Below are 19,487 nucleotides of genomic sequence, written 5' to 3' on the forward strand. Positions count from 1 at the left end.
AATATGAAATGCCTTTGTTTGTATCACTTTTAAGATAAAGTAAGAATTTATTGAATATATGACAGTTATAAATTTGTGTTGATAGTTGCTTAACAAAACTAATGAAATTTAAACAAGGAGTTGGCAAGGTCTATAGCAAATGATTTTTGCTTTACTTTGATGGACCTTTACTATGCTTGGGACTTATTAGAACAAAAGCCACTAAAGCAGATGTGTATGTCTAAGGAGACAAGCACATAAAAGTTATTTGTTCTATTTTGCTCTTGATAAATTATTAAAAGTATTTCATTATTTATGATGAGTACTATTTTCAGCTTTTCTTTCAAGGAGCTTTCTGTGATTCTTCTAATTAAGGATGGTTAACTATATCTGTGTATAAAATTAGCAGCTATAAATTCCCAGTGACCTGGGATAAAAATTGTGTATGCTTTTAATGACAAAATAACAGAAAAAATCAAAAGTAAATTATTAAAGAGGTTGTCCTAACATTATTCCAAATCCAGACCATAGTGAAAAGATTGGGTCCGATTATTTGAAGTGCAGTGAAACCAACAGACATGACTGTATTCAACTTAAACAAATCTAATTATTTTTGCAATTTTCATATTTAAGTATATATTTTAATTGAACACCAAGAAAGAAAATAGGACAGAAAAGAGAAAATCGTGTCCATATACAGGAATGAGCTACTACTACATTCATAAGTAGAAAGAGGACCCTGGATTTAGGTCAATTTTTGCATTATTGACTGGGGCATGGTGATTCCTAAGAGACAGAGTTCACGTGTACGTGAGAAATCAAGCACATTATCTGCAGTTGAAAGACAGTAATTACTGTAATAAACAAAGGCTGACCTCAGTTTAAACAAATGGATGCTTTTTACTAAGTAAGCAGTTTACAAGCACAAACAGTCCTAGGGATTTCCTAGTGTTCTTCCATCTTTATGAATGTGCATTGACATAAATTGAAAACCAGTGAATTTGAATAGACATTCATTATTTCTCTTATAGTGCATTATACCTAGAATTATTTAATATAAATTCCATCATCTTTGTCACATCTGAAGTCTACAAAAAACTGTCCAAGAGGAAAAGTAGATAATCTACACATATACACACAAACACATGAAAACATTTATATGAAAATTATATGACTAAAATTAACATTTGTAAAAGTGAAGCTAAGGCTTTCCCTCTGACTTTTCTGTTATCAGAGCAAATCATTTATGGCTTTATCCTAGGCATTTGGCCTCAATTAAAGACAACGAAGGACATGAGTAAATTAAATTGAATTTTAATTTAGCAAATGTTACATTTGGTCAGAGGTTCCCAAGGGTTAGAACCTTAAGATGATGTGAGAAGTAGGGAGACTGTGGCCAGAACTCTTTCTGAAGCAGCTTTTCTCCATTTTGCTGGCACATTTGAATCATCCAGTGGAGACTTGAAGACAAAAATACCCATTTTTGCTTATTATCCTTGGGGAGTCTGAATTATTTGGCAGGAACAAGCCCTGGATATGGAAGCCAGGTCAATTATTTAAAAAGAAGAATGAAAGCAGTGTAGATTTGACTTCATAATTTTGTGGAATTCTAGATTCTCTTAGGAATCTAGAGATTCCTAGACAGGAATTCTGAACTCTTTCATAGTCAAATTATTTGACAGATCATGTAACAGGTAATTAAAAATGTGTTTTAAGTCAGTGCTGGTTAAATTGTGAAACCAAATTAGTAGAAACCACTTTACATAAATTCCTGAAATTATAAATTATTATAAATAAGGATGTACTAGCCTTTGACAATTTATTTTTGAAAGTTGGTACTTACTGATAAGGAAATCCAGTGTTTGTGCTGGATGTTATAGAAGTGTAATTATAATCCTGTATAGATTATCTCTGTTGGTTAGTACCTTCTTATTATCCTTCTTTTTTCATCATTAATGCTACTGAGTTACTGTTTATTGAGTACTTAAGATGTATTGCTTATTTGTTCAGTGATAGGCTCAAAATATCTTCTTTAATTCTCACACAACCATATGCATTAGGTGCTATTATCATTCTGAGCACAAAGAGGTTACTTAGCACAAGGCCACCTTTCTAGACTATTTTAATTAATGCAGACAATCCATGTCCTAGATGGAATAGCTGACAGAGATAACCATGCTCTTTTTCTACCTTAATTGAAAGTCTATTACAAAGCCATGTGAATGGATACCATGGTATGGGTATATAAACTGACATGCAGATCAGTGTGACAGAATAGAGCTTAGAGGCATAACTATTCATGTATGGGAATATGATCTGTAAGATTATCAATAGGACAAACTGCAGATGTTTTTAGTAGATGGCCTGGAGAAACCTATTTATATGAAGGAAAACAAAATGTCCTGCAAAAAGTGACCTTAATGTGTTAAACTTGAGAAGTGAAAGGTGAGCCTGGCAAGTTAATGGGGCGGGGAGGGGCGGGGGGGGAGGAGAAGTAGGAAACAATTTGTGACTAGTTCGAAAGCAAAATATAATAGAGTGATTCGCATGAAAATGAAAGACTTAAATTTAATACACATGGAGAAGATAATAGGTAAATGACTACAGAGAAAAGATAATTACAATAGTTAAATTTAATAAGGAATTCCTGAAAATCAACAGGAAAACAGCAATGACTATAGAGAAAGATGAACGAAATATATAATCAAGCAACTTATGGAAGAGGAATTCCAAATGATCATTGCATACAAAGTGATACCATAACTCGTTAATGACCTGAGAAATGAAAATGATTTTATTTTATTTTTTTTAAACTGTTAAGCTGACAACTTTATAAGCTACTGGTGGGAGTGTTGAGTGGTGTTGCCATTCTGGAGTGTAACCTGTCAATTTGGTAAGTCAGATTAGCCTTAGGTGAAAACCAGGAAGTATTCTCAGATTCAATTTGGATTTCATATAGAAATTTTATCTCATGAATTCCATGCCCATGGTGAGCAGTAATGGAGGAAGGAGACATGCTTTCTAAATGTATGTCAATATTGATGTTTTTAAAATATTTATAGGTATGTGTTATTTTTGTACAAGTTGGAAACAAGGTGGTGGAAGAAAGAGGAAAGTATATTGAAAAAGGCTCAGTACCTTATGTATGTGCTAGAAAGAATGCACCCCAAAGCCACATACCACTGGTCTGAAAGATGCCAAGCAATTCAGCATAGTGCTGATTATGGCCATCAGTTGGTATTCATGGAAAGCCTGCTGAGTATTTGGCTCTGGGAAACATATATTTTTGTGGAATGGATTGCCCTTACAGGTTCTCGGAGTCCCTAGAGATCATAATTAAGATTCTCATTCCTATCTCTTATTTTTGTTAAATTTGAAGTAAGATAATGTGTAAAAAGTCTTTGGCTATCTTTAAAAATCTAGTTAATATGTTAACAAAATTGTTATTCATATAGGAGGATTCCTTGCTTAAAACTAAATAGTTTAAAAAACATTGATAATAATTTCTTTTTTAAAAACACAATTTTTCTACTTTAAAAATAAAAAGATTTTTTTCCATATATATTGAAAGAGATTGTCTTTGCTTTGCTAGTTAAGAGACTTCTAAAAGCCTATAAGTCAGATTTACCATATTACCATTTATGAGCTCCCTCTGGGAAACATAAAGCTACTATTTTTTATTAGAATATACTAGTGCAGCTCATTTTTATTATTGTTATGTCACTTTCTCAGGTTCATTAAATTAGCAAAATTTTAATGAAAGTTAAATGCTTCAAATTGCTTTCCTTTCAGTATTGACTGAGAAAACAAGACAAATAATTTTATTTTGATAATATGGAACAGTCTCTGAACTATAGAAATAACTGGATTTCTTATCTGAACTATAGAAATAACTGGATTTTTTATCATTTTATTCATACATTCAAGCCCAAAACTGACTATGTTTAGTATGTTCATTGTATTAATGATGAATCATTTTTGCAAAGACCTCAAGTCTTAAGCAAGTGCTAAATTGTAAACTCACATTCAATTTTTAATAGTGTACTTTTAGTACTGGTATGAATAACAGCGTGTTATTAAAAATTTCATGGATTCAACGAAGAAAAATCAGGTCATAAAAAACATGCAGATTTTTAAAAAAACAATCTAATTTAACATATATGTATACAATGAAAACCAAGAATGATTAAGAAAATGTAATTATTCTCATGTTCATTATCTGGGTGCCCAAAATAGTGAGGTTGCTCAACTAAGATAATGTTTTTATAATAGGAATCTATTCACTCACAGAGTCACAGTTATAAATATATTCCCCTCAAATGTATCTCTCCACTAACATCTAGCATCTGTCCCCACTCAATGAGTCAGTCTTTGTAGTTAGGCCTCAGCTAATCCAATAATCTGAAGCCAATATAAAACATATCTTTGGTAAGTTAAAACTGCAAACCTTACCACAAATGTACAATTTTGCAAAAGATTTTCCTACAAAACTACTGGAGAACTGCTTCCCTTTCACATATACAAACACTGACAGAGGAGACTTTTTAGATGAATTAAAGTATGGTGATAAGTAAATCCTTAAGTATGACAAGATGTGTTACGCACAAAAATATTTGAGAAGGTTTTATACATATGACTCTTTTGTGATAATGCTGGCATCATATGTGAAGCAATTAATTTCATGCCCTATAACCACGTAAGACTTATCAAGTAAATTGTGTTCAAGAATAAATGCTTGATTCATTTTAAGAGTTGGCACAGAATTGCAAAACCAAAATATATTTCATTGAACACAACAGAAATTACTTTTTTTCCAAGTTACAGTTGCAATAAAGAAATCAAATCCTACTTTCTGCATGTGTGAATTCTCAAGTGAACTTCCTTCTTATGACTATAGGTGAATAATGAGAACTGCTTGCATACTAAAATGTTAGGTGCTAATGATCTTATTTTATTTTATGCTTTTCTTTATTTTCTAAATTACCTTCATGGGGAGAGATTACTTAGGCAATCAATAAAACTCTCATTGTAAGTAGTTTTTAGAAATTGGTTGATATTTTTGGATTGCTTAAGTGGCTTGTTAATAGACATTCCTAGTATTCTGAAAAGTTTTAAATATTAGTTCTCATTTATATTTCGTCTGGATGAAATAAGGTAAGATAATTTTAAAATCAAAGAAAATTTGCACTTGAATGTGACAGAACAAAATTGTATCAGTTGTAGTAGAATACAGGTATTCAGTACAAAAGGCAGAATAACAATTCTGATAAAATAATCAAGTGATTTTTTTTTACTCTATGTTATAATGCCATCTCAAACAAAATTACACCATATAAAAACCTTTTATTTAATGTTCTGTTTAAGTAATCTCTAACATTTTGGTTTTTTTAATTAGTTGATTAATTCTGACAGTTGCCTGCAACACAAACTTAAGTGAATATTGATTTTGATCAATTATATTTTCCTCTTTGATACATAGAAAATACTCCAAGATTCATCTACATAAATGTTTAACTTATGTAAGACAGTAGGAACAACAAGAAAATCATAGCTACTTGTATAAAAAATGCTCTTGTGTTTTTGAAAGTGGCTTTAATTTAACTTTTTTCTTAGCATTTCATTTACATACCTATCTAGTCACTTTTAGACCTTTATAACAAAATCTTAATGCTCATTCAACTAATTTTACAAAGTTAACATGCCAATAATTATATTTTCATTGGAATTAAGTTCTAGAGAAATTTGTTAGATTAAAATAAAACTGCAATAATAGAATTTGCTTTCAGGAGTTTCTCATTACTTCATTTTTAGCTCAAAGGCCACCATTATCTAGTTATGAGTCCAACTCTGCATTTCTCTGCACAACTACTGACATTAATGGATATTTAAGATAGAAGCAGATGCAGGAAAACCAGGTTAAAGCCTAAAAGAAACTACATGTACATTAATGACTGGGATGAATAAGAATGTCCATCTCTGGTTATTTCAGAGTAATGTCCTGATTAAATTATCGACTGAATACTCTGACAGATTCTCTTCAGAACATTTTCAATAATAAGGATTTCTGTGGCAAATCCCTATTCTAGAGATGGTAATTTAGCTTTGTACAGTTCTTTGTAAAAGGATTTTGTGTCTCTGCCAGACCAGTTCTTTTAAAATTGAAAACATTTAAATTGCATTTGAATAGAGATAAAGAACTAGCATATTCACTCATAAAATATAATGCTGCATATATTTTGAAGCATAAATTGAATGATATAGTATTTTATACAATTCTTCATATTCTTCATGCTAAGGTTTATCATAGTTCTCTTTTTTTAAGTAAAAAAATCAGGTATGGTCAATTGTTTCTGAACTAGATTTTGAAAAACTGGGTCATGTCTGACTAAATAGACATTTAAATTCAACCACATCAAAAGAACAAGTATTAAGATTTAGGTCTTAGACAAAAATCCTTTTTTTCTTTTGGTTTTAATATATCTGTGTTGATGTAGAATACTTTTAGGTACAGTTACATTTCTGTTTTAAAATGCAGATGTTAGCATAATACATGACATAGAAGATATGCTGTGTTACATAATGGAATCTGGTAAAACTGCAATAATTCTTAAGAATTGATGCTAATTTCTTAAAACTCTTTAAAGGCAAGCTATGAAACATTTCAACTATACAGAAGCTACATAAATATAATTGACATTCATTTATACACCACATAAACAATTATTAATTTTTGCCATATTTATATCATATACTCTTTTAAATGGAAAATAAGTATAGATATTGCTATGGCTGTTTCGTAATCCTTTGTACTCCTATGTTTCCAGAGATGGCTAACATCTTGAAGTTGATATAAATAATTCCCATGCATGCTTTCATATCTTAAATATATATGTATGGTTCTCTTATTTATAAAATTAAAGTTTTATAGTTAAGAAATTAATATATCATTTTTCATTTTAAAAATTTTATGAGAACTAACTGAATAGCAGTACAATTAAAATCGACTGTGCTGCTGCTGAGACTTCAATCTTTAAAATTGATTGGGGGGAATAAAAAGCCCTTTATGTAAGAGTTGTTATGAAGTGTTCCATTTTTTCCCCTGACCTTTGTTTCCCACTTGTATAATCATTTATACTGAAATTCATTAGTCCGTTCCTGAGAAGAAGTACTAAAGGCTATATACGTAGCCATGGGTTAATTGGATAACTGTGGTGATTTGAAAGCGTGTGCATGCTGACTTTGCAATTATTAATAATACATGAAGCTTACTGCAGATAACCCCTACCTTGCTATGGGAATCAAATGAGAATAGAGGCTACATTCCCTGGATTTGACAGTGTGTCAAATCTAGAAAATTACTTTAATTTCTCTCTGACTCAGTTTCCCCATGGGCAAAATGGAAATAATAAAACCCACCTTGCCAAGCTGTTATAAGGATTACACAAGATGATGCCAAATAGCCAGTGTTACATGACTATTAGGTGTAAATTAGTCCAGTGAATGTGAACTGGGTACATATTAAGCTCTCTGAAATAATAAAATTACTACTTCACATTGACTAACTACGAATCCTCAAAGAATTTTCATTTTTATATTGCCTCTTGATAATTTGAGTGAGTGAAATATGATTGCTTCTTTGGTGAGCTATTTTAACTTATATTATACTATGAGTTTTTTGGTTTTTTTGAGGTCTATTTTTTCTTCTCCTTCCAGTGATTTTATAAGCACCCAATTTACTGTATCAACTCTTTTTAAAATTTATTTTAAACTGATACATAAAAGCATTGTCTTACATATCAATGGGACACCAGGAATCTTTCCAGTACATTTATACCTCATACAGCAAATCAGGTTTACCAGAGGGATCTCCTTCAGCTGATCACATATTGTTATGGTAAAGACATTCAGAATCCCTTTTTCCAGCTTTTTGAAATACAGAGTCTGTAACTGATATCTAGTCTTTCTCTTATAGAAATGTCTGGAGTAATTTCTGGTTCCTTCAACTCTACCTTCTCTGATAAAAGATTTTGGGAACGGGAGGCCAACACGCAGCAGATGGTAGTTGTTTGTTGGTCACAGCACCTCAAGGAAGAGAACCTGGGATTTGTTATCTCACCTGCTTGATTTGAAGAGAGTGAAATCTGAATGCAAATTTGATAATGAGGCCCTGGAAGTGCCATGACAGTGCTCTGATATATCATCTGTCCTTGTCTGTAATGAAGTGTCAATTGAGTCAAAACCTAAGCAGACTCCTTGGTTCCTGAAACAGGCTATTTTGACACAAACAAGGCAAGCAAATTGTATGGGAATGGGTCACCTGCTTCTGATGGTTTTAAATTATTTACAGAATTGATTCATCTAGGTTTCAAATTTTTGGCCAGGCATGATCAGGGGCACAGAGAACCTCTTTTGTCTTATAGCCAGGGCCAAAGCAGCTGAAAATCTGACTCAGCACTGATATTGGGTCTGCTGGATCATAAAATAAAATAACTTTACAGCTGGACCCGGTCTCTTATATGAAAGTTTAGAGCACTGAATGGGGGAACATGCAGGACTCTGAAAACTGAAAAGGAATCTTGCTAGTGAGATCAGATAAATTAGGACAACCATTTCCTCTGCATCCCCATTCTTACTGATTCTCCCTTGACAGAAGGAAGAGTCCCTTCTTCCCCCCGGTATGGAATTAAACTTGCTTTGTTTGGATACCTGGGGAAAGTCATCATTTTAAAAAATACCTATCTACTCCAGAGCACCTCATTACCTCTAGAGCAAAGATCAGATTCAATCCCCAACATGTCACAGCAAGCAGTGACACCCAACCTGAGAAGTCTTCCTGGATTTTGCTGATTTATATCAACAATATCAGAAACTTGGAGAATATAAACTGTATATTATTCTAAACATACTGACTATACCAGAAAAGAAGGAAAATGTTTTTTACATGACTCAATTTATTTAACACAGACTTGAATGTGATGGCTAGTTAGAACAGTGGGAAATGGTTCTAGCTATGTGCTTTGTATCTACTGAAACTTAGACTCAAGAGATGTTTTTAGTAAATAAAGTTTAGATGCCAGAAATTGTTTGGCATAACAAAAAGGGAAGAATTCACGTGGTTATTAAGTACCTGACATATGGTGATTTCAAATCAAGACGATTTGAAGTGTAAAATAATGCAAGAAGAGAGAGTAAAGTATCCCAATAAAACCTTTTGTTATTGATTACATGTTGTAATAATAATATCTTGGATAAATGGGGTTTAACAAATAAAATTTTTGAGAACAACTTTACTTGATTCTTTTTACTTTGTCTTAAAATAGGTCCTCTAAAAATTTAAAATTACACATGTGGCTTACATCTGTGGCATTACATTTCTACTGGGCAGGGCTGATATAGAAGGATGGAAACACTTGAGTACATGTGTCATTCGTGATGTTTTTAACCCATCCTCCAACTCTGTCTCTTGAAAGAGTCCAGAAAACATTCCCTTCAAAGAGGCATTTGGGACCACATATACCCTGACAGGTGTCTCTGCAACTTCAGAAATCTCTGTAATGTTTGTTTTTCATAAGCATGAAGTTAGGAACCTCTGTCCCTAAGATTAGTCCCTGATTTCATTGTGAGTCATAGGTCATGGATGGGTCACTGGAGTGGTCAAGGCCAAATTGAAGCATTTATTTCAAGGACAAAGTGACCATGGTTTTTATAATATTTAGTAGACTCCCAAATATATTTTGTGTGAGTAAATGATCATGAATACCTATGAGGGAAATAGCTCTGACTTTCCATGATCCAATAAAATCTTAAATAAAAAAAATAAACTCGTGTGATCCTCAGACATGAGTTAAGTATTGGAAGTCACAGTCCTTCACTTGATTGCCAGATGATGAGCCCTTGCCCAGTACACAGACATGGAGAAGACTATAGCTGGAAGTGTGGTTCCCTTTCAGGAATTTTCTTTCTAGGCCTTGCTAAAGGAAGCTAATTGATCAGGATATCCAATTTGAAGAAAAGGAAAGAGACTATTGATATTGTCAATACCTAGACATCTAGAACACTACTGTGTTCCTTCAGTGGAACATAGAGTTTTATGTAAGAACATCTGCCACTGTGCCTGAAAATCCATCTTGTGACCCTCTTGCCAATTCTTGAACACCTACACCTTGAATCAACAATTAGTACAGCACATTGTTTACTGCCCCACTTTTTGTGATAGGAAGTCTTTAGAATTTCTACATGAAATAAAACTAAAATAATGTATCATATTTCTGTGAAAATATGAGTCAATTATCAGATATACAATGTAAATTTATTCTTAGCTAATTAAACTTACCTTTTGGTTTTTTAGGAGAGAAGAGATAGGTCGCAAAGAATGATAATAATCACTGCTTACAAAATCAGTTGGAAATTTAAACATTAAACATTCTTTTAGATATTTTTTCTCTGTTGGAGAAGATCAACAGAGATATTGGCATATTAAATGTAGCTACTATTCTGGAAAATGCACCCTTTTCTCAACTGAACAGCTGGGTACAGTGGTGCATGCCTTTAATTCTGTGGCTCAAGAGGCTGAGGCAGGAGATTGCAAGTTCAAGGGTAGCCTCAGCAATTTAACCAGGCCCTTAAGCAACTTAGTGATACCTTGTGTCAAAATAAAAAACAAAATGGGCTGGTGATTTAGCTCAGTGTTTAAGTGCCCCTCAGGTTAAATCTCTAGTACCCCCCCCTCATTCCATCACCACCACCACTACTACTTCTAACAATAATATTGAATAAATGAACAATACTAGAACTATTTTTCTTTCACAATTGCAATTCATATTTACTCTCTGACCAAAGGGCTATACAAGCTCTCTTCCCCTCTTTATTCCTCTGGGATTCCCATCATCTGCCTATCCTAAGCTATTATCCTGGTATACTATGTGGATAAAATCATGCTCACAGATCTTGGTGAGCAATAAGTGGCTTTTGAAGGCATAAGTGTTTCAAAAAATAAGGGATAAATCCCACACAATTTAGAATATCTCTGAATTTTGAGGAATCTAGTCATGTCAAGATATTTTCTTCAGTGTGAAAGATAGTGGCTCCTCCTTGACCCACATTTTTCAGTAAATATATTCATTGTTGGTTACCTTGGGATTTTGTAGGAAATATATATCTCATGTAGATGAGTTCTTCCTTTCTTTACTGACTGTAATGCTGTCATTTTTTTAGTGTGACCCAGAGTGAGAGAAGGGTGTCTTAATATTGTAGTCTGTAGCATAGAGGAGCTCTGCTATTTAGGCAGTATCCTTCAGGAAACTGAATTGCTCCATGCTGGGCTATGGTATCATGCTTCTGACAAGCTGTGATAGGAGAACTGCTGCATAGATCCCTAATCGTTTTGAAAAAAAGCAATGGCCTCTTTACAAAATTATTTTCTTTTGAAATTCTGCTCTTTTTGCCACTTGGGACTAGAAATAATTGAAACTCTGATCAAGGAAATCCTAATTCTCCCCAAGTCATGCAAACATCATTAATTGGGAAATGTTTGACCCTTTAAGTTAAAGTTAGGTATGCACAGAAGCATGACAGTCTTAATTAGAATTTGTATAGGCAAAACAAGATCAGGCTCAAATGACAAAAATGTTATATGAAGGTCAATGGAAAAAGTAAATCCTTACTATGGGAAGAACTCTGAGTGGTACAACTGGTTATCTTCTTCACCTGGAAGGATCTATATTGATTTAGGAATAGTGGCTAAAGGGCTGGATAGGTATTCGGGGTGTGGGAAAGAGACTTCAAAGAATTCATGAAAAGAAAATCTGGACAAGAGATACAAGATGGACCCTTTGAGATAATTTCAAAATATAAGTGTATTAGTGTCATGTGTTAACACACAGGAACTTACATTGTAGAATTTTACAAAGAGGTGGCAATAATGACTTAGACATTATTCAGTTTCTTCCTTCACCATTCCCTGATTATATAATTTGATCACAAATGATGCGTCCTTGGTAGCAGGGATGTGGATTATGCGTTGGATTAATGACATAGTAATAGCTTTAAAATACCTGAATGGGTATCCATGCTATTGAGAATCCAGACTATCCATAACACAGGTTCATTTTGAGCCATTAATAAGGTATAATAGTACATGGTATTTCTCCAGTCACTTTGGATAATTACATGGAACTCTTTCATCTTGGTGGAGGGAGAAGAGATTTCTGTGCTCATGAGAACAGATGTTCTGTGAATGAATGTTCTTTCCTTCCCCACCTTACTTTTGCAAGACCCTACCATCTGTACATTTGTTAAGTACCCCGTTGAATATCAGGTTGTCATATACAGCATTGTTTCTGGACCAATTATTTTTTTTTCAGCAAGTAATAGAAGTAAAAGCTTAATGTAGGCTGCTGTGAGTGGAATGACCAACTGAATATTCAGTGTATTCAGTTATGCCACTGTCTAGGTGCTGTAAGGCTGAGTTAATGTTCTGAGTCAATGACAAACATCTGGTATTATACATTGTTAGTCTTGTAGTGATTTGTGCTGTTCACCAAATATTTCTAATTCTCCCTCCTCCAAGAGCCATAGCATAGTACTTCCTCACTCTGTTGAAGTTAGGAATGTCTATATAACTTTATAGATAAAAGAACAGAAGTTACTTATGTGCAAAAGTCTTTAAAGCAGATTTATGACTATTTCTCTTGCTGCTGTAATCGTGGAAGACTGTCAAGAATGTGTACCTCTTAGCTTCAGGAGTCTGAGTGACTCAGAAAATAAAAAGAACTATGGATATAAAGTGTCCCTGGGTTCAATCCTCAGTACCAAAAGTAAAACAATAAAACAAACAAATAAATAAATAAAAGAGATTAAAAAGGGTTAGTTAATTCTCTTTTAGGTTTCCAAAAAAAATTAGTGTTCTGCCAAATATTAGTTTTTTTATGAACTGGAAAACTAAAATAAAAAAGGAAGAGGACAGTTTGTATCAGACTATATAAGAATCTAAAGAAATGCAGAGATTAGACATTACCCATGGCTATGTACTGACTGGAAGGTTAGCAACACTGCTGATACTTGCTGTTTAGAAGCCTTTAAGCCTGGTATGTCTCTCTAGGTGAGAGGAAGTCATTTCCAAAGCCAGGCCTCTGCAGTCAAAATGAAGAATAGTTCAGCTAAAATATTAATATCCTTGCCTAAACTTTTGAGTAAATAAAGATTCTTACTGAATTATCCAAAAATATGGCCAAGTATTTGACTGTAGTTGCTATAATGCAAGCATTGTTTTTTTTTTTTTAACATTTCTTAACAAACCTTTTAATCTGAATTCTGTATCTGTATAGGTATTGTATCTCAAGGTTATTAGCATAATGAATGCCTGCAAACTTTGTTTCTGAAGATGTTTACTTACCTACATATTCCTAAAATTTGTAACTTTTGGATGTATTTCAAAAATTGAAAGTAGTCTTTCAAAAGTTCAAATAAAACTATTCATCATTAGTAATTATACACAGTTTTCCTATCAAAATCAAGATTTTGCCATTTTATTTAAGCTTAGACTCTGTGCTTATCCTTCTCCCTGCTATGGAATTATAAAATGTTCAACTGCCAAGTTTTCACCACTGAAAATATTATCCAATACTAGTTATAAATACATAAATATAAACATATATATGTTTATTTGTTTACCTCTGGTTTGAAATTATTTTAATCTCCAAATTGATTAGAAAAAACTAGACTTACAACTAATGTTAATGAATGTGAGAACAATACATAATTTACTTTAAAATTAAGAAGTGATTATGATAAACTGCTTTAGACTGTGCTTCATAGAACACTATTGTTTTTGAAGTTTAATTTACTTGTTTTTGCAGTGTTATGGATGGAACCCAGGGCCTCAGGCATGCTAGGCAAGTGCTGTATCACTGAGCCACATCCCAAGCCCTTGTTTTATCTTCTCATGCTCAAGTTAGTTGCAGTGTCTGTGTCCTGTGTCTTGCAGGCTTCAGGAAGACAAGCATGTCTAATAACTGTGGTCAGTTATTCTGAAAATGAAACCATTTTCCTTTTTCTATTAATTGAAGGGGAAAGACTTCTGAAGTATGAGACATGAACTTAACCCTTGATCTTATTCTTTGTCTCACTTGCCCACTATCATATTTTCAGAGAATTGACAGAACTGCTTAATAATTGAGGTCATCCCCCCAAAATCACAAATTTGAAGGCATTATAACTGTGAAAAAAAAAGTTTCTTTCCCTGCACTATCAGAGGTTAAATTTATATAAGATGGTGATTTTATTCCTGTTATGTATCTAGAGCAAGCAGAGATGGTTTGATTTTTAATTGTTTAAGAAATATTTATTAATTTTCTATTATAAATTAATGATCCACAAGCATAGGTAGAGCAAGCTAATGATAAAGCCACCAGATTTGATCAACCAAAAAAGACCAAGTTTTGATCTTAATAGATTTTATGTTATATGTCTCCACATGCCTAGAATAATTCTCAACCCAGAACAGTTAAGTACTTAATATGTGAAATTTTAAGTACACGAATAAAATAACTATCCATATATTTCATAATGAGTAAGAGAGGGATTTTATATGAACTTGTAAATTAGTACAGTATTTTCTAGAGCCAAATAAAATGTATTTAAAATATGGAAACATTAAAATATACTGCTTATTTTATTTTATTCTGTAATTTATTTTCCTGTGTTCTAATTTTTTTTCCATTTTGTTAGATATTTTAAGTCAAAAAATGACATTAAAATTTGGATCTGGGAGACCTGATTCTAATTATTATTATTATTATTATTATTATTATTTGCTAAATGTCTTAATTAAATTGTGATAACTTTAAAGGTCTCAGTTTCCTCACCTTAAAATCATGAATTTTGAGGAGATTTGTAATACTTTATCCATATATTGGAAGTTGCAGAGGAATAGTAGAAAAGCAGTTGAGTCAGAAAAATTAACTTGAAATCTGTTTTTATGGGAAACTCAGGAAGGCTCTTTGGACATCATAGTTTAAGAAAGACCTCTCAAAAGTTTAACATATGATAAATACAAAAAATTGCTAAAACTACTGGTGGACAATAAATATAAAGAATATTTCCTTGAAAACTGGAAAAAATTATAAATTTGGGCGGGGGAAGAGAAAAGACTTAATGGATTAATCTATTTTTCTTTTTCTTTTTTGGTAGTGGGGATTGAACCCTGGGCCTTGCACATGTAAGTCAATTGTTTTAGCACTGAACTACCTCCTCAGCCTTAAAAGATTAATTTAACAGCTCCACTGTCTGGTTAACAGCCATTACAAAGGGGAACAGAACATATAAAAATTTTAAAAGTTGTAAAGCTAATTTGAGAAAACTTCCCATAACTGAAGTAAATAGTGTTCCATGAAGCAGCCCATCTAGGGCTCAGCATAACCAAATAAAACAAATAAAAAACAAAACAAAACAAAAAAACAAATAAACAAAAAACAAAAAACAAAAACCAAGCAAACCTGGGCAAACCATCCATCACAGAGTACATCCTTGTAAAACTCCTTTGCTTTTGATGTTTTCAAAATGTTACCAGGATGTACTCTTTGGAGAGTAGGCTTCTGTTAATAAAGGGAAAACTAGGAAGGAAGAAAAAATGAGATGCAGGAAATAGATCCAATATAAAAGAGTAACATAAGGAATCTCAGGTCAGTTTGGAATAAAACTGTGGCTGGTTTTATGAAGATGTCAGAGAAAAATCTCAGATTAATGTTACTGGGATAAGAGAAAAAATTTAGAAAGTTTAAAAAATGCAATCATGAATTCCATTAAGAATGTAGGGAAACAGAAAGCATCAACACAATCATCACTTAATAGTTACTCATTAAGTTCCAAAATATGGTTTTGGGATTGTGATTTGTGTTCATATGGGCAAACATAATAATTTGCCAAGGATACATATTTTTTTTTCCTTTATAAGATGACAATGTTTTTTCTTCTAAACAGAATTATGAGCAAACTCTATATGGAGGTAATGTTGGTGGCTTGGGCGCCTGCAACAGTCCCATTTGAAATTACTGACATTCTGAGGCTAGATTTTACTTGAAGTGATAATGACATAACTGATAATTTTTAGTTTGAAGATTTAAAATGTGCATTTAGCTTTTCTTACAACATGCTTCTGTAAGTGCAGGAAGTTAATCAGTAAAACAGACCTATGGAGATGGGGGACATTATCTTAGTTTCAGTATGTTGGAATGAGGACAGAGAATATAATTGGGACATCACAAATCAAATTTACATACATGTTTTGATATGGAGAAAAATGGATAAGTTAGATTTCTTTCCTAATTACTGCTCTCTAAAAGATTGAGACTGTTCCTAGGATATTATTTTCTCCTACTTATTCTCTGAATGTTTCCTTACTGATAAACTTGTGTGATTGACTAAAAATTTCACATATATATGTAAATCTCACATGGATTATGTGTGTATTTCAGAAATTTATTCTTAGATATTCTAATTATTTTTTTCATATCTGTAAAAAATATATATGAACTTCCAATAGTCAATAAACAATGTGCTCTTTCCAGAGGTTCTTTTAAAAAATCATTGATTATCACATATTCAACCTCTTTGGGCTGTGTGTCTGACCTCATAAAGTACTGATATGAAACCCCATCTTACTTGTTCCTGTGACAAAGACTATATTCTGTGAACTGTTAAATAACCCCCAATATTTATGCCATGCTTGGTTAAACAGGAAATGGGCTATTTCATGATAAATAATGCACAAGTCCCCTTTAATAACACACCACAGTGCCACCTTAGAAATCACTTTGCATTTATTGATTAGTAAGAGTGAAAAATATTTTAAACCCTTATACGGTTTTATAGCATGGTATCTCGAGATAATAAAGAGAAAAGGAATCAATACATGTCTCTTCCTTGAAATTCCATATTACCATCTTTTCCTAAGTGTCTCAGTTAAATTATCTGTACAATTTAGATAAGCATGGTATATTGTATAAGCAGCAACTATTATGAGATATTATCATTTGTCAACTAGATCATTAATAAAAACATAAATGCATGTGTATGACATGGATTCTAGCATGGGTCAATTTGATAGTGATAGTCCCAAAAGGTTTCAGTATCAGAGCAGGTGTTATAGTGACAAATTAGCTTGCTGTGGAAATTATACTCTTTTTAGTGTTTGAAAAAACATAAAGAATGGAAATTTTAGCCACATATGATTTCATTTGGAGAGCTGTGTCATGCTCTCCCAAAAATGTTTTCCAGAATTGTGTAGATTCTTTTAAAAAATGTGTATAAGAATATATATTATGCACATAATATTTATATACACATTTATACATGTAGTATAATGTTAGAGGAAGGGAGAAAATCCTCAGATGTCCCCTCAGTGAAGTAAAGCAAGATGAACTAAGAAATAAACATCTGATATACAGTATGATTCATAGTCATTTTGAAATACTGTGCAGAACAACATAGACTCCACAAACAATACTTGATATACTCACTTGTTACCTTTCACAGAAATTTGTCTTTTAACTAACTCATATCAGTGACTTATTTGACCATGGCTTTGTGAATTTTTTTATGTTACTCAATATATATGTCAAATTTCTTTCAAGTTTATCGAGGATTACTATAACCTAGGTGTGCTGATATATAGATGACTTAACATTAAATATGTAGAAATGTTCCTGAACATATATAGGCCATCTTGCCTCCCTCTGAACTGTATCTTCTCTAGCATATTCTATCAGCTCAATTATCTGAGAACCTAATAAAGGGAATCCACACACACACACACACACACACACTCACATATCCCACATGCACAAATACACACAAAAGGAAAGGAAATCTGTAGGCAATTTCAAGTAATACTTTGAACTATTACTTCAACTTTGGAGCCAACTGAAAGCTTTATAATGGTTATCAAGGAGTCAAAATATCTTTCTACTTGGTTTTCTTATTGCCCATGGAAGTTTTAGTTGGTTAAAAAATTCTCAATGTTCAAATAAAAGAGATAAAATGGGGTATTTAATTCACAGAGTAGAAAAAAGGTTTCTGAAAAATCAAGAATTTGCTGAAACAAAATATCAGAGTAAACTTTTCTTAATACTAGATAATTAAAAATGGTCTCAGGAACAAGATTATTCAGATTATTTTCCAATCACTTTCAATGAAGTAGATTGCTTTAATTAGTTCCCTTGTAGAATACAAAGATAAATTTATAAGTTTATTGCCTCACATTAATTAATCTAATGATATGTTTAATAGCAGAAATCTGAATACTGTTTAACCCAAGGAAGAAAAAAATGAATAGAAATGAAAAAAATTTTAAAGACAACATTTGGTCTTTAATGCATTACTACTTAAGTTCTCTTAATTCAATGCTCCAACATGACTTATGCACTGGTTGTATATAATTTTCAGGAAATCTACAAAAGACAAAAACAAATCCCATGAGTGTCTCTAAACAATGCAGTTTGTTAGAGAGGGTGAGCACAGGGAACAGAACCAACATGCATTGGCAAATGAGGACACCCTAGGAAAAAACACTACCTTGGAGTCCTCCTTTTGTAAACATGAACTTCTTTGGTACAAATGGTCTTAAGGATGGTATTAACTTTTTCTAGCTAAGTTTCTGGAAAAGTGTCATATAACTTGCTTATCATCTCATTCCAATAAACTTTGATTTGAAAGATGAGTGAAAATTGAGAATGGGCTATGTACAGAAGTTTAGAAATATAATAAGTATTAAAGTTGTTTATCAAGGTAGTATTAATTGTAGTACTTATTCCTGGTGTTTAAAACTCAAAATTGGAGAAAAATTGAAGAGTAATATTTCTGTGGAAACAGTAAGGATTCTTCTAGAGTGAAGTATTAGCTAATTATTTTATACCAAAGTGAAATGTGTCCACTGTTTGTACAATTGTAATGACAGGGAAGAGGTTTCCATTATGTGTCACTCCAACTACCCCATCTCACACATACATAACCTATCCATATCCTACAACCTGGCAAAATCTATGGACAACGGTGTTAACAAGGACTAATGAAAAGGACATAATAAATAGCTGCTATTACACAAGCCTACTATCACATCATGATCTAATTCAATGGATTTTAAGTGATGTCTTTTATTCTTTATCCTTACTTAAAGTTTTAATGAAATTAACTCAGAGTTAGATGTGTAACCTCTGCAAATGTATTTAGAACTAGACTTAGAAATTCTGCAGGAAACATTGACAAATTCCAGGCAGATCATTCTTAGACATTTATATATAAATCATTTCCAAGGCATTCAATGAATTTGTTACTTTGATGCTAGTATACACATGCATCTTCTTCAGAAGTGATTGATGGATAACAATGAGTCATGCAAACAATATCCTGAGATATAAGCTGGTAATTATAAATTGTATCATTCTTATTATGAGTTTACTTTCTGTTGCTTGTAAGTCTACAAGTGTAACAGAAAACAATGAAGATAATTTTAA

At 32.5% G+C, this 19,487-nt stretch overlaps 1 protein-coding gene across 5 annotated transcripts in view; it reads right to left on the reverse strand.

Moving 5' to 3' along the window:
* The window catches only part of Robo1 (roundabout guidance receptor 1), a 1,045,885-nt gene that overhangs the window by 464,002 nt on the left and 562,396 nt on the right, over positions 1-19,487 (reverse strand). The window lies entirely within an intron of this gene.

This window comes from Marmota monax, unplaced genomic scaffold (genome assembly GCF_021218885.2).
Source record: "Marmota monax isolate L192 unplaced genomic scaffold, Marmota_monax_Labrador192_F-V1.1 WCK01_AAM20220418_F8-fsc00016, whole genome shotgun sequence".
NCBI classification, from domain to species: Eukaryota; Metazoa; Chordata; class Mammalia; order Rodentia; family Sciuridae; genus Marmota; species Marmota monax.